General features: G+C 46.3%; 1 long non-coding RNA gene across 1 annotated transcript in view; it reads right to left on the reverse strand.

Moving 5' to 3' along the window:
* Nucleotides 1-11124, reverse strand: part of LOC142301729 (uncharacterized) — a 93538-nt gene extending 82414 nt beyond the window's left edge. Inside the window, exon 1 of the long non-coding RNA XR_012752873.1 lies at nucleotides 11027-11124. This is a non-coding gene — a long non-coding RNA (uncharacterized LOC142301729). The remainder of the gene's footprint in view (nucleotides 1-11026) is intronic.
* Nucleotides 11125-22069: the final 10945 nt, after the last annotated feature.

Genomic DNA, 22069 nt, shown 5'->3' on the forward strand with positions numbered 1-22069 from the left:
CCAACTGCCACTTTTAGGATGCCACTAAGTTTACTCAGTATTTGCTAGTATATTGGCTTAGTAACAATGAGTTTGAGTGTGCAATACAGAGGTGCTGCAAATAGCTTTGCACTAGTGGGACACTAATGGAAGTCCAACTGCCACTTTTAGGATGCCACTAAGTTTACTCAGTGTTTGCTAGTATAATGGCTTAGTAACAATGAGTTTCAGTGTGCAATGCAGAGGTGCTGCAAATAGATTTGCACCAGTGGGACACTAATGGAAGTCCAACTGCCACTTTTAGGATGCCACTAAGTTTACTCAGTGTTTGCTAGTATAATGGCTTAGTAACAATGAGTTTGAGTGTGCAATGCAGAGGTGCTGCAATTGCTTTGCACTAGTGGGACACTAATGGAAGTCCAACAGCCAGTTTTTGGATGCCACTAAGTTTACTCAATGTTTGCTAGTATAATGGCTTAGTAACAATGAGTTTGAGTGTGCAATACAGAGGTTCTGCAAATAACTTTGCACTAGTGGGACACTAATGGAAGTCCAACTGCCACTTTTAGGAAGTCACTAAGCTTACTCAGTCGTTGCTAGTATAATGGCTTAGTAACAATGAGTTTGAGTGTGCAATGCAGAGGTGCTGCAAATAGCTTTGCACTAGTGGGACACTAATGGAAGTCTAACAACCATTTTTAGGATGCCACTAAGTTTACTCAGTGTTTGCTAGTATAATGGCTTAGTAACAATGAGTTTGAGTGTGCAATGCAGAGGTGCTGCAAATAGATTTGCACTAGTGGGACACTAATGGAAGTCCAACTGCCACTTTTAGGATGCCACTAAGTTTACTCAGTATTTGCTAGTATAATGGCTTAGTAACAATGAGTTTGAGTGTGCAATGCAGAGGTGCTGCAAATAGCTTTGCACTAGTGGGACATTAATGAAAGTCCAACTGCCACTTTTAGGATGCCACTAAGTTTACTCAGTGTTTGCTAGTATAATGGATTAGTAACAATGAGTTTCAGTGTGCAATGCAGAGGTGCTGCAAATAGCTTTGCACTAGTGGGACACTAATGGAAGTCCAACAGCCACTTTTTGGATGCCACTAAGTTTACTCAATGGTTGCTAGTATAATGGCTTAGTAACAATGAGTTTGAGTGTGCAATGCAGAGGTGCTGCAAATAGCTTTGCACTAGTGGGACACTAATGGAAGTCCAACTTCCACTTTTAGGATGCCACTAAGTTTACTCAGTGTTTGCTAGTATAATGGCTTAGTAACAATGAGTTTCAGTGTGCAATGCAGAGGTGCTGCAAATAGATTTGCACTAGTGGGACACTAATGGAAGTCCAACTGCCACGTTTAGGATGCCACTAAGTTTACTCAGTGTTTGCTAGTATAATGGCTTAGTAACAATGAGTTTGAGTGTGCAATGCAGAGGTGCTGCAATTGCTTTGCACTAGTGGGACACTAATGGAAGTCCAACAGCCAGTTTTTGGATGCCACTAAGTTTACTCAATGTTTGCTAGTATAATGGCTTAGTAACAATGAGTTTGAGTGTGCAATACAGAGGTTCTGCAAATAACTTTGCACTAGTGGGACACTAATGGAAGTCCAACTGCCACTTTTAGGAAGTCACTAAGCTTACTCAGTCGTTGCTAGTATAATGGCTTAGTAACAATGAGTGTGAGTGTGCAATGCAGGGGTGCTGCAAATAGCTTTGCACTAGTGGGACACTAATGGAAGACCAACTGCCACTTTTAGGATGCCACTAAGTTTACTCAGTATTTGCTAGTATAATGGCTTAGTAACAATGAGTTTGAGTGTGCAATGCAGAGGTGCTGCAAATAGATTTGCACTAGTGGGACACTAATAGAAGACCAACTGCCACTTTTAGGATGCCACTAAGTTTACTCAGTATTTGCTAGTATAATGGCTTAGTAACAATGAGTTTGAGTGTGCAATGCAGAGGTGCTGCAAATAGCTTTGCACTAGTGGGACACTAATGGAAGTCCAACTGCCACTTTTAGGATGCCACTAAGTTTACTCAGTGTTTGCTAGTATAATGGCTTAGTAACAATGAGTTTCAGTGTGCAATGCAGAGGTGCTGCAATTGCTTTGCACTAGTTGGACACTAATGAAAGTCCAACTGGCACTTTTAGGATGCCACTAAGTTTACTCAGTGTTTGCTAGTATAATGGCTTAGTAACAATGAGTTTCAGTGTGCAATGCAGAGGTGCTGCAAATAGCTTTGCACTAGTGGGACACTAATGGAAGTCCAACAGCCACTTTTTGGATGCCACTAAGTTTACTCAATGGTTGCTAGTATAATGGCTTAGTAAAAATGAGGTTGAGTGTGCAATACAGAGGTTCTGCAAATAGCTTTGAACTAGTGGAACACTAATGGAAGTCCAACTGCCACTTTCAGGATGCCACTAAGCTTACTCAGTGTTTGCTAGTATAATGGCTTAGTAACAATGAGTTTGAGTTTGCAATGCAGAGGTGCTGCAAATAGCTTTGCACTAGTGGGACACTAATGGATCTCTAACAGCCACTTTTAGGATGCCACTAAGTTTACTCAGTGTTTGCTAGTATAATGGCTTAGTAACAATGAGTTTCAGTGTGCAATGCAGAGGTGCTGCAAATAGATTTGCACTAGTGGGACACAAATGGAAGTCCAACTGCCACTTTTAGGATGCCATTAAGTTTACTCAGTGTTTGCTAGTATAATGGCTTAGTAACAATGAGTTTCAGTGTGCAATGCAGAGGTGCTGCAAATAGCTTTGCATTAGTGGGACACTAATGGAAGTCCAACAGCCACTTTTTAGATGCCACTAAGTTTACTCAATGTCTGCTAGTATAATGGCTTACTAACAATGAATTTGAGTGTGCAATACAGAGGTTCTGCAAATAGCTTTGCACTAGTGGGACACTATTGGAAGTCTAACTGCCACTTTTAGGATGCCACTAAGTTTACTCAGTGTTTGCTAGTATAATGGCTTAGTAACAATGAGTTTGAGTGTGCAATGCAGAGGTGCTGCAAATAGCTTTGCACTAGTGGGACACTAATGGAAGTCCAACTGCCACTTTTAGGATGCCACTAGGTTTACTCAGTGTTTGCTAGTATAATGGCTTAGTAACAATGAGTTTCAGTGTGCAATGCAGAGGTGCTGCAAATAGATTTACACTAGTGGGACACTAATGGAAGTCCAACTGCCACTTTTAGGATGCCACTAAGTTTACTCAGTGTTTGCTAGTATAATGGCTTAGTAACAATGAGTTTGAATGTGCAATGCAGAGGTGCTGCAAATAGATTTGCACTAGTGGGACACTAATGGAAGTCCAACTGCCACTTTTAGGATGCCACTAAGTTTACTCAGTGTTTGCTAGTATAATGGCTTAGCAACAGTGAGTTTGAGTGTGCAATGCAGAGGTGCTGCAAATGCTTTGCTTTAGTGGGACACTAATGGAAGTCCAACTGCCACTTTTAGGATGCCACTAAGTTTACTCAGTGTTTGTTAGTATAATGGCTTAGTAACAATGAGTTTCAGTGTGCAATGCAGAGGTGCTGCAAATAGCTTTGCACTAGTGGGGCACTAATGGAAGTCCAACAGCCAGTTTTTAGTAACAATGAGCTTGAGTGTGCAAAGTGCAGGAGAGTACAGTGCCAGGTTTGTGGGACTGGGTAGAGGAAAGGAAGCCTGCCTTTCTATCCCTCCTAATGGGGAAATGCAGCGAGGAAATCCCTGACCTTAGCTACACAGACGCTGTTATCTTGTGTAGCTGTTAAAATCTGTTTCCACGTACCTGACTGTCACATATGGCTCTGAGCCTGCTGTAATTAGCCCTTACAAGAGCTGAAAGAAACGGCTATCCCTATTCTGTATAGCGCTGTGTATAGAGCGTACACAGCAGTATCGAAGACAGGAGCTACGCCAGCGGTGACTTACACCCAGACGCAGAAGGCAGATAATGGCGTCCAGAATGGCAGATGCCCGTATTTATAATGCAGGGACATGTGACATGGACATTCTATCACACATGCCGTTGCTTCTCTGGCTAAAATTCCACTTAGCTGTGCATTGGCTGACATGCTGGCCCGCCCCACTACACGCGCGCGCTTAGGGAAGGAAGACAAGGAAAAAAACAGAAATGGCGATCGCCATTATCCCAGCAGCAGTGATCTGAATGCTCTGTTCCCGCACACTGTACGCTGAAATTTCATAATAGTGTGAGTCACAGAGTGACTTACACTATTACAGCGGAAAGCCAGCTAGTAATTAGCTTGGCTTTTTGCTGCTAGAACTGTTCTCGAACGTAACTAGAACTATCTAGCTTTTGCAAAAAGCTCGAGTTCTAGTTCGATCTAGAACAGCCCCCAAAATCACTCGAACCGCGAACTGGAGAACCACGAACCGCGATCCGCGCTCAACTCTAGTGATGACGAAAAAAATAAAATACCAACCTTAGGCTATGTGCAGACACTGCGTTTTTTCGACGCTGCGTTTTTGTGCGTTTTTTAGTGCTAAAAACGCAGCGTCTTTAAAAACGCATAAAAAGCGCATGCGTTTTTACCGCGTTTTGGTGCGTTTTTGGCTGCGTTTTGCTGCGTTTTTTCTCACTGCGTTTTTCTGCGTTTTTTTTATCAGTGAACATTGCCATTAAAGATTGTTGAAAAAAAAAAAGGTCTGATGTCATTTCCTTCTTCCATATGTTCTTCATTCTCCACTAGGAGAGCAGACAGCTGCAGAACTACAAGGCTCAGCATGCTCCATCCAGGACTGTATTGTGGAGGGTGAGTCAGGGGGAGCAGACCTACAAGGCTCAGCATACTCCATTCACTAGTGGATGCAGGACAGCAGACAGCAGCTGCAGAACTACAAGGCTCAGCAAGCTGCATCCAATAGTGTATGCAGGAGAGCAGACAGCAGCTGCAGAACTACAAGGCTCAGCATCCTCCATCCAATAGTGTATGCAGGAGAGCAGACAGCAGCTGTCGAACTACAAAACTCAGCATCCTCCTTCCAGGACTGTATGCAGGAATTCTTTGCCCCCCTAAACAAAAAAAATGACGTGGGCTTCATCATAGTTTTGTATGCTAGCCGGGTACAGCAGGCAGGTATTGTCTGCCCCCAACCCCCAGCTGCCTATTTGTACCCGACTGGGAACCAAAAATATAGGGAAGCCCTTTTTTTTTTAAATTATTTCATGAATTTCATGAAATAATTAAAATAAAAAATGTTGTGAGCTTCGCCTAATTTTTGTGTCCAGCCAAGTACAACTAGGCAGCTGGGGATTGGAATCCACAGTTCAGGGTTCCCATGCTTTCTGGGCACCCCCGCTGTGAATTGCAGTCTGCAGCCACCTTAGAAAATGGCGCTTTCATAGAAGCGCCATCTTCTGGCGCTGTATCCAACTCTTCAGCTGCCCTGGTGACGGTGGCTCGCTGGGTAATAATAAGGTTAGGGCTGGCTTTATATTATCAGCTGGCCCTAAGCCCGAAATTCATGGTGTCACGCCAATATTAGACCTGGCCACCATGAATTTCTAGTAAAGATAAAAAAAACCCACAACACACAGAAAAATATTTTTATTAGAAATAAAACACAACACAATTAGTGACTCTATCTTTATTGAAATAAAGAGCCCCCCTCCACAGTAATCCTGGGTCAGGGTCCCGCGCCATCCAATCCGGATCCAATATCATCTTATCGGTTTGCTGGAAGGTAAAGCGATCAGATGATGTGTCAGGTTCAAGTGCCTGAATCACATCACACATCAGCTGATTGCATAAAAGCCGTTTATACAATCAGCTGATGCATCAGTGCAAAAAAAAAAAAAAAAACTCACTTATGTGCTGATTACCGGCAGCTCTTGGAGCGAGTCTGATCCCGTCCAATCGCTGCAGGAGCTGCCGGTAATCAGGGATGAAGTGTCCTGACGGCATCCGCTGACAGGTTAAGCCGGCCGGGCTGGCGTCAGCCCGAGACTTACGATCAGCTGACGCGTCAGGTGACTGTGTCAGGTGATCCATCGCCAGGTCCTGCAGGCATACGTACCCGGGGAGACTGCACACAGCCAGAGCGGCGGTACCGGGAAGAGGAGCTCGGAGCGGGCATGGCACCGGGAGTCTGCAGACAGGTGAGTATGACTTTTTTTTTTCTACTGTTCACTTTTGTTTTCGCAGCTGCCTCCACCTCCTGTCCAGACATGGTGCCGCACGGCAGCATACATGCACAGGACTGGAGGTGGAAGCGGCGGTGACGGTACCGGGAGGATTCACGCTTCTGTATTTACTGACAGAAGGAATCCTCTTCCTGTACATGTCACTTTACTACCTACCTCCTGCGTTTATAGCTGCGTTTTTGGTCTTAGAAATGCACCAAAATGCACCAAAACGCAGCTATAATAACAATTTGCGTTTCTCATTGCGTCTTTCAACATCCCATTGCACTCAATGGATGAAAAACGCGGTGAAAAACGCGGGAATAATTGACATGCTGCGTTTTTGTGGTCACCACAAAAACGCAGCTGAAAAAAAACGCTGTGTGCAGACAGCAAAAATGAAAACTCATAGACTTTGCTGGGGGAAGCAAAGTCATGCAGTTTTCTGGGCAAAAACACACCCGAAAAATGCGCAAAAACGCCGTGAAAAACGCACTGTGTGAACTTACCCTTATAAAGTGTGATGTGTTCGGGAACAATGAGCCTGAGAAGCCAGCACAGGTATATCTGCCCTCCTGCAGCTCTGTAGACCAACTGTGGTATCAGGTTTCACACAGCAGCTAGAGCCAGGAGACTACCTGGAGAGAGGGGATTTCCTGAAAATCTGGTGAGGAGGGAGAAATGAAAGTAAAAGAGAAGCGCCTGTCAGGCACATTAATCCCCTCCGAGGGTTAACAAAGAAAAACCCCACAGCTACTGGAGAGGTGGATGGCCGTATATGCTCCCGGACAAGACTATTTTGGATATACTCCTTTAATGCATCTCTTTATGAAAGAGAGAATTAAACAAACCAAGCTTAGGCATTTTGACACCTGGAATAAAATGGATTGTGCAATCATATGAATTTCTCACTCAGTCTCAGAAAACACATTCTCAAAATCCTGAATAAATCCAGGAAGATGAGAACTCACAGATGCCAAGGACTTGGATAAGCAACTGGAGGATCAAGAATTCCCCAAAGACTTAGGGTACCTTCACACTTAGCGATGCAGCAGCGATCCGACCAGCGATCTGACCTGGTCAGGATCGCTGCTGCATCGCTACATGGTCGCTGGTGAGCTGTCAAACAGGCAGATCTCACCAGCGACCAGTGAACAGCCCCCAGCCAGCAGCGACGTGCAAGCGACGCTGCGCTTGCACGGAGCCGCCGTCTGGAAGCTGCGGAGACTGGTAACTAAGGTAAACATCGGGTATGGTTACCCGATGTTTACATTAGTTACCAGTGTGAGCAGGGAGCAGGGAGCCGCGCACACTGAGCGCTGGCTCCTTGCTCTCCTAGCTACAGTACACATCGGGTTAATTAACCCGATGTGTAATGCAGCTACATGTGCAGAGAGCAGGGAGCCGCGCACACTGCTTAGTGCTGGCTCCTTGCTCTCCTAGCTGCTGTACACATCGTGTTAATTAACCCGATGTGTACAGCAGCTACATGTGCAGAGAGCCGGAGCCGGCAGCACAGGCAGCATGAGAGCTGCAGAGGCTGGTAACTAAGGTAAATATCGGGTAACCACCTTGGTTACCCGATGTTTATCTTGGATACAGCTTACCTCAGCTGTCAGACGCCGGCTCCTGCTCCCTGCTTGCTTCATTTGTCGCTCTCTTGCTGTCACACACAGCGATCTGTGTGTCACAGCAGGAGAGCGGCTTTGAAGAAAACGAACCAGGGCTGTGTGTAACGAGCAGCGATCTCGCAGCAGGGGCCAGATCGCTGCTCAGTGTCACACACAGCGAGATCGCTAATGAGGTCACTGCTGCGTCACAAAAAGCGTGACTCAGCAGCGATCTCGGCAGCGAGCTCGCTGTGTGTGAAGCACCCCTTAGGGGTACTTCTCACATAGCAAGATCGCTAGCGAGATTGCTACTGAGTCACAGTTTTTGTGACGCTCCATTGACCTCATTAGCGATCTCGCTGTGTCTGACACTGATCTGGCCCCTGCTGTGAAATCGCTGCTCGTTACAAACAGTGATGGTTCATTTTTTGGACGTTACTCTCCCACTGTGAAGCACACATCGCTGTGTTTGACAGCGAGAGAGCAACGATCTGAATGTGCAGGGAGCAGAGAGCCGGCGTCTGGCAGCGTGCGGTAAGCTTTAACCAAGGTAAATATCGGGTAACCAAGCAAAGTGCTTTACTTGGTTACCCGATATTTACCTTGGTTACTAGCGTCCGTGGCTCTCAGGCTGCTAGTGCCGGCTCCCTGCTCTCTGCTCCCTGCACACAAAGCCAGAGTAAATATCGGGTAAATAAGTGAAGCGGTTTGCTTATTAACCCGATGTGTACCCTGGCTAAAAGTGCAGGGAGCCAGCGCTAAGTGGTGTGCGCTGGTAACCAAGGTAAATATCGAGTAACCAAGTGCTTGGTTACCCGATATTTACCTTAGTTACCAAGCGCAGCATCGCTTCCACGCGTCGCTACTGGCTGGGGGCTGGTCACTGGTTGCTGGTGAGATCTGCCTGATTGACAGCTCACCAGCGACCATGTAGCGATGCACCAGCCATCCTGACCAGGTCAGATCGCTGGTCGGATCGCTGGAGCGTCGCTAAAGTGTGACGGTACCCTAAATCTCCCGAGTGTCCCAACTGATGGTACAATTGTGTTTCACCAACCATGGTATGCTTAACACTATTTTATCAGGTAAAGAAGACTATGACTGAAGTGGATTCTTAGTGTTACGAGCGATCATACCCGCTCCCGTCGTTTGTGCATCACGGACAAAGTCGTTAATTCCCCGTCACACGCACTTACCTCCCAGACAACGTCGCTGTGGGCGGTGAAGATCCTCTTCCTGTAGGGGGAGGGACGTTCGGCATCACATCGACATCACACAGTGGCCAGCCAATAGAAGCGGAGGGGCGGAGATGAGTGGAATGTAACATCCCGCCCACCTCCTTCCTCCCGCATTGCCGGCAAGATGCAGGTAAGCTGCAGTTCATCGTTCCCGGGGTGCCACACGGAGCGACGTGTGCTGCCTCGGGAATGATGAACAAACAGAGCACAGAAGGAGGACCGACAGTTTGAAAATGAATGACGTGTCAACGAGCAACGATAAGGTGAGTATTTTTGCTCGTTCACAGTCGTTCGAAGGTGTCACACGGTGCAATATGTCAAATAATGCCAGATGTGCATCACTAACAACGTGACCCCAATGACATAGTGCCCGATATATCATACCGTGTGATGCTGGCATAACTCTCCAAACTTCATGCACACATTCTTGACCTTAGAAGTAACATAATTTGATGCAAGGGGAGAATTAACAATAGCTGACACCTGAATAGGATACCGCAGAGTAGAAACACTGTAGCCACATTCAATAGCAAAATCACTATCAATGAGATAGGTGGAGCCTGAATCTACAGAAGTAACAATAAACCCAGATTTAGTACTCAAACACACTTGTAGAATAAAACCTAGATATATGCACAAAAGATAATTTCAGACTCTTAGAAACTGTCATAACACCTTAAAATCCTTTTTTTTTTCTTTAAGAAATTAATTCTTGTACTTCAAACACTGAATCATGACATGATCAGAACAATCGCAGAACAAGCAAAAAACGAGCAGGGTTTTCCAGTTTAGTTGCTTTCTAAGACACTCAGTAGGCAACAAATCCATAGGCTCATTTGTGTCCACCGAATGAGAGTAAAAACTTATTGACACACCCCTATATGTGTTGTTATCTCTAAGACATCTGTCTAAATGAATAGCCAGTGACATTGTGTTCTCCAGTGAACATAGGGAGGGATTATAAGTAATCTTGTCTCTGACTTTACTATAAAGTCCCTGACAAAACTGACTGCAAAAAGCTAGATTGTTCCAGGAAGTGTCCACTTGCCAGCTTCTGAACTGAGAGAAATAGTCCTCCACAGAATCGGACTGGCTACCAGAGGAACCACCAGTAATACCAGGCCTGGCTGCGGCTACCTGCATTGAACTCCGGAGCTATCACCTGAACTCCGGAGTGCAGCCTGGACTGAACTCAGGGTTTGCACGACTGAACCGCGAGTGCTGACTGATTCCACAGCTATTGCGGTTCAGTTCATGTCACTGCTGTGGACAGGCAAGGCTGAGCTCTGGAGTTCAATGCAGGTAACTGCAGCTAGGCCTGGTATTACTGGCGGTACCTCCGGTAGCCAGTCCAACACTGGTCCTCCCCCTTATGATTACCTTGAGTCAACTTACGGATCACTGGCACAGCAACTGGAATCTTATCGGGGTCATCATAAATGAGACCCAGTGCAGAAAAGAAATAGTTTACGAAGGGAAATATTGGATAATCCTCAGGCAAAGAAAATGCCAAATCAAAGACATAAGTATGCCTACACGCTGAATTTCCCCTCCAGAAGACACTGGATAGAGGTAAAAATACAGTTTACATGAAGAGGAAAAAAATTTAAAACTTACTTTAATCCCTGTCAAAGTAGTCTGATAATTTTACCTTGGGTTTGGAGATAACCTTTGGATGGGAGGTAACCTTTGCAGCAGTGGCGAATGCATGTTGTTGCTGTTTAATTCCACTACTTCCAATGTCATGGCTTGTAATTGCAAGGCTAAGACAGCGTCCGTAGCAATGTCTCAGCACACACAAAAAATTGCCTGGGCTGATGATAATGTTATGCACACATGGTACTGGTATATAACATAAAAAAGGTCTTATTTAACAATACTACACCTAATCCACCTGGTTCTCATACAGACTAGTAGTTCTAGCTGTGCAGCCCTTAAATGCCCATGCACAGACTGAAGCAACCCTAGGTTTTTGACTCATATGACCACTCTGACCTTTTGCTTCTGGAATGGCTATCAAGGGTTCCACTTACCTTCTTAAGAATCCGGGAAAGGCGAAGAATAAAATAAGGTAAACCTGCCAGGAGAAAAACAAAGCAAACAGGCTGTAGTTTCAATAAAGGTCCACTTCAGAAATATCACCAGCAGGAGATGTAAGCCCAGGGACGCTATAAATAGTTATACCAGCCGGGTTATGAGGCAACTAAATGACAGCATTAGAAAGAGTTGTTGGCAGGAAGGCAATGCACACGCAGTCAAAGTGTTCAGAACCATGACATTCGTTGAACCTGGCTGTGGCTCCATCTAGCCAAATGCAGAGGTTTTTTTCCCAAGGTGCCTTGCTGTGGAAATATCCTGAAACCTTGTAGTGCATTACATCATGCAACTTTGTGTAGTGGTACAAAACAGAGTACAGGCGTTGTAATCTATTAGCTCAATCTAGCCAAAAACAGAGTTTTTCTCAGTGTGTCTTGCTTTGGCAATATCTCTGAAACCTTATACTGCATTGCATATGACATCTTTGCATAGTGGTAAAAAACAGCTGCATACAAGCTGTGTTATAATTGTTCTTTGCTTACAGACCATGTATTATTCTGAACTTGTTTGTGTGCCAAAGAATGAAGAAAACCTCTAATAGGGGATGTGGCCGTGGTGGTGGTGCTGATGTTTTAGCTGCTTCAGGGCAGGAATGTGGTAGATGTGTGCCTGCTACACTCCAAACTGAAACACCTTCCTGATCTGCATGCTGGCTGGTCTTCATAATTTCTTAGGTACGAGTTCCTCTGCACGAATGGTTAGGACAGAACATGTTGATGTCATGTTTTAGATTATATGGCTACCAGTGCCTCCAATTTCTTTGCATTGTCTTCTACCCAGTCCACACCTGAAAACTCATAGTTGTTCTTCTAAGTTCCATGGTCATATTTCTTACATCTGAACCCATTCAAAATCAGTCAAGCCGTTTGAGACAGAAGTCATGGCAGCAGTCACTTATTCTTTTTGATGACTCTGCGGCTGGGATCCTGTTGCCCATCCTCCTGACCGTGTCCCAGAGGTGTAAGAGACCGAGTGCACTGACACCCAACCACTTGTTGGATTGAAGGATTAGTCTATGGGAGGGCTGGTGGATCATCACACCACAGCTCACAGGATGATGAAACACAGGTACCAGCTGCTGCTGCTTTTGTCAATGTGCAGAGTGGGAAAGAGGACAGGGCTGAGGAGTGGGAGGAAGACAATGTGAGGAATGATGAAGAGGTGTTTGACCCCACCTGAAGCAAAGGCTGTGATAGTGATGTGCGCAGTTCCAATAAAGAGGAGGTGTTTAGATAGATGATCCAGCAGCAGCATTGGGCAAAAGTCCTGTGAAAGGTCAACAGCCATTAATTTGGCTGCTACTTCCCATTGGTAAAAACCTCAAGCAAAGCCAGCTCAAAGGATCACCCTGGCATGCCATTTGTCCTGGGAATGTGCTAATGAGAGTAGTGGTTTTCAAGATGTCAGAGCCTGAAGAGAGGGAAAAATCTTCTCAACCTGAGTACCACATTCATGATGCATCATCTGATTTCCAAGCACAAGCTGCACTGGAGTAGTTTCCTGATAAATCAGAAAATAACTCCGGTTCCATCTTTTCCCTCGTCTTCTGCTGTGTTGAGTCCTTTTCAGCTACGGTGTTGGCATGTTTTATACACTCATCACTAGGGCCACCTTCCTCCCCGCAAGCACATGATGTGAATATAGCAGTGAAGTATTAAAACTTAACCTTTAATATGATTAGATAAAAACACATAAACAAAAAAAAATGTGCCCGTGCATTAAAACACTGTTAAATTACAGTGTACCTCAGGTGACCCCTAAACCAAGAGAATATAATTCCAGGTGACAACTATTTTCCTACCCAGTGGGGAGGGGAAATCAAAACAAAGGGACAGATGCCAAAACAAATGTTGTATATAGGATGGACCCAAGATATTGTCAACTCCAAAATATTCAACTATGGATTGATCTAACCAAGTCCAGCCGCGTTCATCCAATCAGTGTATCATCCACTCCAGTCAGAAAAAAATGGGTCAGGAGCAGGGCTTTGCTTCCTAATAATGTGCTAGCCCTAAAACACATAGCTACTGCCCTAACAAGGGCAGTCCACAGCTAACCCTAAATCATGATGACACCCATTCAGTCCTGGTGCCTCCCAACGCGTTTCGCAGCTTCTGGCTCATCAGGGGAGATATGTACACCATTCAATTCTAGAAACAGGACTTAGATATTCCCTAACTGATCCCAGCTAGGTATACAAAATGACTGACCAGATCACATCACAGACCAGGGCTTAAAAACCCTCAGTCGCACACTCCAATCCAATCAGCTCCCAGATTAACACTCCATCAGCTGCACTCAATTATCCTTAACTATTTAGTGCCTGCCTTTCAGCTGTAACCATGCATCCCTCACACTTACCCTGATTGTTTGTTAGAAGGTTGTCGCATGTTTCCTGGCACGCACGCTTACCGAATACATGGAACGCAAATCCCTTCCGGTTTTTGCTCGGATAGCGATCATGTGACCAAAACGTCATCATGACAAGCCCAGGGCTGTAAAAACAACATGCCCTCAATAATTCGAGCATGGTTATGTGGATGCTCACGTCACCATAAAGCGACCAAGTGATGTTACCAACAAGCACAGGGCCCTAGCACTCCCTCTAATTTTTTAGAGAGTCATTACCCACTGAGGAGTCAAATAGGCTCAGGGAGAACGGGGGACTGAAAACAGGTCCACAAATTATTAATCTGCCCTCCCGTGAGCTGAGCAGTAGCAAACATACTGTATTAGAAAATGGCTTTTCTTTTGTACTTACGACTGAGCTCGACATTTTCTCATGTACAAAGGATTTGAATATTTTTGCTAGAAATCTTAAGTGGAGACAATTCTTCTGTAAACAGGATCAGAGAACTAGCACGGAACTGGGGGTCCCAGTGGACTTACTTCCAGAAATAAGATTGTTATAGGGACTGAGTACTCCTGATCCCAATATGGAGGGTCATGGACCGTTCACTATGTATAGAAATAAGAGCACCAAAATGCCACCATCTACCAATGACATGTCGAATGCTGACATCTTTATTCATTTGGTCAGTAGAGCTCTTATGTCCTTGGTAGAAAAGAGAAAATACTATAGTTTCATCTGTAGTAAGGAAGAGATGCAGGCAATTAAGAACTTGGAACAGGATCACCACATTGTTATTAAACCTTTAGAAAAGGTGAACCTACAGCTAGGCCTGGTGGTGTGTGATAACAGCCAAGATATTTACTTCCATCACTGAAGTATGGCCGAGTCACCTCTTTATCATGGCCACAGTACCACAAACCCAAAAATGGAAATGGAGTCTTAAGGTCACTTTTCACATAGAAATAAATCTTTGGCAGATCTGTGGTTGCAGTGAAATCATGGACATATTGTTCCATTTGTACACAGCCACAAACCTGGCACTGATTGTCCACAATTTCACTGCAACCACAGATCTGCCACAGATTTATCTCTGTGTGTAAAGTGGCCTTAAGTCCATTATTCAAAGCTGTCGTATTCAGACATAGCTGCCTGCTCTGAACAATATTGTTTTAAAAATAAATGCTTTGGATTCCCGGGATACACACTGAGCAGCATGGGTGAGCTGCTTCAAGGGTAAATGGCTGGGACTGGTAGTAGCTGGCTTAGCTCCAGCTTGAGTCCAAATCCAACTATGAGCTTTTTAAATGCAGCAACTAGACTGTCCACCATTGCAGCAGAAAATTGGCTCCTGTGTGGGATCTGTTAAAACAGGCAAAGAATCTGTGCCCTGCTAAAAGTGCAGAATAGGCACCTGAGGGTCATGGCCATCTTTCATCAACATCACCCCCTTGAAGACGAGCAAAGCAGTGTTAACTTTGACAAGCCAGGCACCTGGCACTTCTGTTTTTTGAGCACTCTGTTTTATGGGGTTCCATGGTTCATCTCAGTTTTAATTGGGTGCTGTGTGGGGGATCTCAGGCAATGTGAGCTATGAGAGTCAACTGGGTAAACAGGCTGTTTAGGGACCTTTTTACAATTTGGTGCTCTGTGGTGGAACTCTGTCAATCTTGGCTCTGTGGGGAATTTGGAATACAGGCTACATAGGGTGAATTTGTTAAACTTCTTGCTCAGTGAGGGAAGTCTGGCAATCTTGGGTGTGTGGAACAAATAGTTAAAAAGGTTCTGTTGACGCCTACCTTTTCAACTTACACTTTGTGGTTAAACTTTGGCAAATTTGGCTGTGTGGGGCAACTGTTTAAACAGGCTCAGTTGTGGCCTGGATTTGAAAATTACACTCTGGGGTTAAACTGGCAATCTTGACTGTGTGGGTGAACTAGGAATACAGGAACTCTAAGGGCTCTTTTTTAAATTGTTGGTCCGTGGAGAATCTTTGACATCTATCTCTGTGGGGTCACTGGTATAATTTTTAGTTTCTTCCTTTAATTGCTATGTAACAATAATTACTATAGTGACTAGAGATGAGCGAACCGGTCCCGGTTCGGCTCGAGGCCGGTTCGCCGAACGGAGGTCCCGTTCGAGTTCGGCTCGTCGAACGTTCGACGAACCGAACTCGAACTGCATAGGAAACAATGCCAGGCAATCACAAACACAGAAAAACACCTAGAAAACACCCTCAAAGGTGTCCAAAAGGTGACAAACAACTCAAACACATGGGAAAGTGACAAGGACATATACTCATGCGAAAACAAAACAGCTGGACAAGGAAAAAGAGGAGGACACACAGATATATGAGTATATGCAAGGAAACATCGATTCCATTATTGTGCAACTTGAGCCCTGCTCATTTTAGGCTTCCAATCTTGATAAATTGCCTGAGCTCGCCACGTACGCCTTGGGGATCTTGTCGTGTCCTGCAGCCAGCGTTCTCTCGGAACCTGTCTTCAGTGCTGCTGGGGGTCTGCTGGCAGATAAGCACACGTGTCTGTCCAATGACAATGTGGACATGGCTCTCAGAGGACTTTTCTTCCCCTGGGTCAGCCAGGGGACGTGAAAGGCACGCGTATTTTTGAGAGTGCTTCATGCAAAGCATCTTTTTCTTTTTCAAAAGGGGGATCAACCGATGCCAGTCAAGTGGGGTGTGTGTGGCACAGTTAGTGTAAACGAGGGAGACTGTGGTTGGAGTCCCCTCACTGTGTTTCTAAAAGAACCAAAATGAACAAATCATTGCTCTCAGAGGACTTTTCTTCCCCTGGTTCAGCCAGGGGACGGGAAAGGCACGCGTATTTTTGAGAGTGCTTCATGCAAAGCATCTTTTTCTTTTTCAAAAGGGGGGTCAACCGATGCCAGTCAAGTGGGGTGTGTGTGGCACAGTTAGTGTAAACGAGGGAGACTGTGGTTGGAGTCCCCTCGCTGTGTTTCTAAAAGAACCAAAATGAACAAATCATGGCTCTCAGAGGACTTTTCTTCCCCTGGGTCAGCCAGGGGACGTGAAAGGCACGCGTATTTTTGAGAGTGCTTCATGCAAAGCATCTTTTTCTTTTTCAAAAGGGGGGTCAACCGATGCCAGTCAAGTGGGGTGTGTGTGGCACAGTTAGTGTAAACGAGGGAGACTGTGGTTGGAGTCCCCTCGCTGTGTTTCTAAAAGAACCAAAATGAACAAATCATGGCTCTCAGAGGACTTTTCTTCCCCTGGGTCAACCAGGGGACGTGAAAGGCACGCGTATTTTTGAGAGTGCTTCATGCAAAGCATCTTTTTCTTTTTCAAAAGGGGGGTCAACCGATGCCAGTCAAGTGGGGTGTGTGTGGCACAGTTAGTGTAAACAAGGGAGACTGTGGTTGGAGTCCCCTCGCTGTGTCTCTAAAAGAACCAAGATGAACAAGTCATGGCTCTCAGCGGACTTTTCTTCCCCTGGGTCAGCCAGGGGACGGGAAAGGCACGCGTATTTTTGAGAGTGCTTCATGCAAAGCATCTTTTTCTTTTTCAAAAGGGGGCTCAACCGATGCCAGTCAAGTGGGGTGTGTGTGGCACAGTTAGTGTAAACGAGGGAGACTGTGGTTGGAGTCCCCTCGCTGTGTTTCTAAAAGATCCAAAATGAACAAATCATGGCTCTCAGAGGACTTTTCTTCCCCTGGGTCAGCCAGGGGATATGAAAGGCACGCGTATTTTTGAGAGTGCTTCATGCAAAGCATCTTTTTCTTTTTCAAAAGGGGGGTCAACCGATGCCAGTCAAGTGGGGTGTGTGTGGCACAGTTAGTGTAAACGAGGGAGACTGTGGTTGGAGTCCCCTCGCTGTGTTTCTAAAAGAACCAAGATGAACAAGTCATGGCTCTCAGAGGACTTTTCTTCCCCTGGGTCAGCCAGGGGACGTGAAAGGCACGCGTATTTTTGAGAGTGCTTCATGCAAAGCATCTTTTTCTTTTTCAAAAGGGGGGTCAACCAATGCCAGTCAAGTGGGGTGTGTGTGGCACAGTTAGTGTAAACGAGGGAGACTGTGGTTGGAGTCCCCTCGCTGTGTTTCTAAAAGAACCAAGATGAATAAGTCATGGCTCTCAGAGGACTTTTCTTCCCCTGGGTCAGCCAGGGGACGTGAAAGGCACGCGTATTTTTGAGAGTGCTTCATGCAAAGCATCTTTTTCTTTTTCAAAAGGGGGGTCAACCGATGCCAGTCAAGTGGGGTGTGTGTGGCACAGTTAGTGTAAACGAGGGAGACTGTGGTTGGAGTCCCCTCGCTGTGTCTCTAAAAGAACCAAGATGAACAAGTCATGGCTCTCAGCGGACTTTTCTTCCCCTGGGTCAGCCAGGGGACGGGAAAGGCACGCGTATTTTTGAGAGTGCTTCATGCAAAGCATCTTTTTCTTTTTCAAAAGGGGGGTCAACCGATGCCAGTCAAGTGGGGTGTGTGTGGCACAGTTAGTGTAAACGAGGGAGACTGTGGTTGGAGTCCCCTCGCTGTGTTTCTAAAAGAACCAAGATGAACAAGTCATGGCTCTCAGAGGACTTTTCTTCCCCTGGGTCAGCCAGGGGACGTGAAAGGCACGCGTATTTTTGAGAGTGCTTCATGCAAAGCATCTTTTTCTTTTTCAAAAGGGGGGTCAACCGATGCCAGTCAAGTGGGGTGTGTGTGGCACAGTTAGTGTAAACGAGGGAGACTGTGGTTGGAGTCCCCTCGCTGTGTTTCTAAAAGAACCAAAATGAACAAATCATGGCTCTCAGAGGACTTTTCTTCCCCTGGGTCAGCCAGGGGACGTGAAAGGCACGCGTATTTTTGAGAGTGCTTCATGCAAAGCATCTTTTTCTTTTTCAAAAGGGGGGTCAACCGATGCCAGTCAAGTGGGGTGTGTGTGGCACAGTTAGTGTAAACGAGGGAGACTGTGGTTGGAGTCCCCTCGCTGTGTTTCTAAAAGAACCAAAATGAACAAATCATGGCTCTCAGAGGACTTTTCTTCCCCTGGGTCAGCCAGGGGACGTGAAAGGCACGCGTATTTTTGAGAGTGCTTCATGCAAAGCATCTTTTTCTTTTTCAAAAGGGGGGTCAACCGATGCCAGTCAAGTGGGGTGTGTGTGGCACAGTTAGTGTAAACGAGGGAGACTGTGGTTGGAGTCCCCTCGCTGTGTTTCTAAAAGAACCAAAATGAACAAATCATGGCTCTCAGAGGACTTTTCTTCCCCTGGGTCAACCAGGGGACGTGAAAGGCACGCGTATTTTTGAGAGTGCTTCATGCAAAGCATCTTTTTCTTTTTCAAAAGGGGGGTCAACCGATGCCAGTCAAGTGGGGTGTGTGTGGCACAGTTAGTGTAAACAAGGGAGACTGTGGTTGGAGTCCCCTCGCTGTGTCTCTAAAAGAACCAAGATGAACAAGTCATGGCTCTCAGCGGACTTTTCTTCCCCTGGGTCAGCCAGGGGACGGGAAAGGCACGCGTATTTTTGAGAGTGCTTCATGCAAAGCATCTTTTTCTTTTTCAAAAGGGGGCTCAACCGATGCCAGTCAAGTGGGGTGTGTGTGGCACAGTTAGTGTAAACGAGGGAGACTGTGGTTGGAGTCCCCTCGCTGTGTTTCTAAAAGATCCAAAATGAACAAATCATGGCTCTCAGAGGACTTTTCTTCCCCTGGGTCAGCCAGGGGACATGAAAGGCACGCGTATTTTTGAGAGTGCTTCATGCAAAGCATCTTTTTCTTTTTCAAAAGGGGGGTCAACCGATGCCAGTCAAGTGGGGTGTGTGTGGCACAGTTAGTGTAAACGAGGGAGACTGTGGTTGGAGTCCCCTCGCTGTGTTTCTAAAAGAACCAAGATGAACAAGTCATGGCTCTCAGAGGACTTTTCTTCCCCTGGGTCAGCCAGGGGACGTGAAAGGCACGCGTATTTTTGAGAGTGCTTCATGCAAAGCATCTTTTTCTTTTTCAAAAGGGGGGTCAACCAATGCCAGTCAAGTGGGGTGTGTGTGGCACAGTTAGTGTAAACGAGGGAGACTGTGGTTGGAGTCCCCTCGCTGTGTTTCTAAAAGAACCAAGATGAATAAGTCATGGCTCTCAGAGGACTTTTCTTCCCCTGGGTCAGCCAGGGGACGTGAAAGGCACGCGTATTTTTGAGAGTGCTTCATGCAAAGCATCTTTTTCTTTTTCAAAAGGGGGGTCAACCGATGCCAGTCAAGTGGGGTGTGTGTGGCACAGTTAGTGTAAACGAGGGAGACTGTGGTTGGAGTCCCCCCCCCCCCCCCCCCCCCCCCCCCCCCCCCCCCCCCCCCCCCCCCTCGCTGTGTCTCTAAAAGAACCAAGATGAACAAGTCATGGCTCTCAGCGGACTTTTCTTCCCCTGGGTCAGCCAGGGGACGGGAAAGGCACGCGTATTTTTGAGAGTGCTTCATGCAAAGCATCTTTTTCTTTTTCAAAAGGGGGGTCAACCGATGCCAGTCAAGTGGGGTGTGTGTGGCACAGTTAGTGTAAACGAGGGAGACTGTGGTTGGAGTCCCCTCGCTGTGTTTCTAAAAGAACCAAGATGAACAAGTCATGGCTCTCAGAGGACTTTTCTTCCCCTGGGTCAGCCAGCGGACGTGAAAGGCACGCGTATTTTTGAGAGTGCTTCATGCAAAGCATCTTTTTCTTTTTCAAAAGGGGGGTCAACCGATGCCAGTCAAGTGGGGTGTGTGTGGCACAGTTAGTGTAAACGAGGGAGACTGTGGTTGGAGTCCCCTCGCTGTGTTTCTAAAAGAACCAAAATGAACAAATCATGGCTCTCAGAGGACTTTTCTTCCCCTGGGTCAGCCAGGGGACGTGAAAGGCACGCGTATTTTTGAGAGTGCTTCATGCAAAGCATCTTTTTCTTTTTCAAAAGGGGGGTCAACCGATGCCAGTCAAGTGGGGTGTGTGTGGCACAGTTAGTGTAAACGAGGGAGACTGTGGTTGGAGTCCCCTCGCTGTGTTTCTAAAAGAACCAAGATGAACAAGTCATGGCTCTCAGAGGACTTTTCTTCCCCTGGGTCAGCCAGGGGACGTGAAAGGCACGCGTATTTTTGAGAGTGCTTCATGAAAAGCATCTTTTTCTTTTTCAAAAGGGGGGTCAACCGATGCCAGTCAAGTGGGGTGTGTGTGGCACAGTTAGTGTAAACGAGGGAGACTGTTGTTGGAGTCCCCTCGCTGTGTTTCGAAAAGAACCAAGATGAACAAGTCATGGCTCTCAGAGGACTTTTCTTCCCCTGGGTCAGCCAGGGGACGTGAAAGGCACGCGTATTTTTGAGAGTGCTTCATGCAAAGCATCTTTTTCTTTTTTAAAAGGGGGCTCAACCGATGCCAGTCAAGTGGGGTGTGTGTGGCACAGTTAGTGTAAACGAGGGAGACTGTGGTTGGAGTCCCCTTGCTGTGTTTCTAAAAGAACCAAGATGAACAAGTCATGGCTCTCAGAGGACTTTTCTTCCCCTGGGTCAGCCAGGGGACGTGAAAGGCACGCGTATTTTTGAGAGTGCTTCATGCAAAGCATCTTTTTCTTTTTCAAAAGGGGGCTCAACCGATGCCAGTCAAGTGGGGTGTGTGTGGCACAGTTAGTGTAAACGAGGGAGACTGTGGTTGGAGTCCCCTCGCTGTGTTTCTAAAAGAACCAAGATGAACAAGTCATGGCTCTCAGAGGACTTTTCTTCCCCTGGGTCAGCCAGGGGACGGGAAAGGCACGCGTATTTTTGAGAGTGCTTCATGAAAAGCATCTTTTTCTTTTTCAAAAGGGGGGTCAACCGATGCCAGTCAAGTGGGGTGTGTGTGGCACAGTTAGTGTAAACGAGGGAGACTGTTGTTGGAGTCCCCTCGCTGTGTTTCGAAAAGAACCAAGATGAACAAGTCATGGCTCTCAGAGGACTTTTCTTCCCCTTGGTCAGCCAGGGGACGTGAAAGTCACGCGTATTTTTGAGAGTGCTTCATGCAAAGCATCTTTTTCTTTTTCAAAAGGGGGCTCAACCGATGCCAGTCAAGTGGGGTGTGTGTGGCCCCGTTAGTGGAAACGAGGGAGACTGTGGTTGGAGTCCCCTCGCTGTGTTTTACATGCTTTTAGAAGGGCATGACATGGCTTGGAGGTTGACTTTCAGCATCTGCAAACTGTTGGCTACCAAAATGCTGCCTTTCCAACACCTGTGGTTATAGACAATGAGGAACATACTGATGAAGATGAGACGCAGATACCCGATTGGGATGACAACTTAAATATTCGGTCAGGGCAAGAAGAGGCTCGGTCTGAGTGGGAGGGGAGTGCAAACACAACAATTGATGATGAAGTTCTAGATCTCACCTACTGTCAACCCACAGTCAGACACTCGAGGAGGTCAACAGAGGCGGTGGAGGAGGATGCAACCGACGACGAAGTTACCTTGCGCCTTCCTGGACACAGTCGGAGCACTGGTAGCACGTCTACAACTGCATCCTCAGCCACCACTCTGCCTCTGAGCATTATTCGGGGTGGATCAACAGGTCGCATGGCCTCTAAGCCTTGCCTAGCCTGGTCCTTTTTTGACATAAAAAAAGATCGCCCAAATTATGTGATCTGTAACATTTGGCATGGTTCTCTTAGTAGAGGTCAAAACCTCAG

The sequence above is a fragment of the Anomaloglossus baeobatrachus genome, chromosome 4 (assembly GCF_048569485.1).
Source record: "Anomaloglossus baeobatrachus isolate aAnoBae1 chromosome 4, aAnoBae1.hap1, whole genome shotgun sequence".
Classification (NCBI taxonomy): Eukaryota; Metazoa; Chordata; class Amphibia; order Anura; family Aromobatidae; genus Anomaloglossus; species Anomaloglossus baeobatrachus.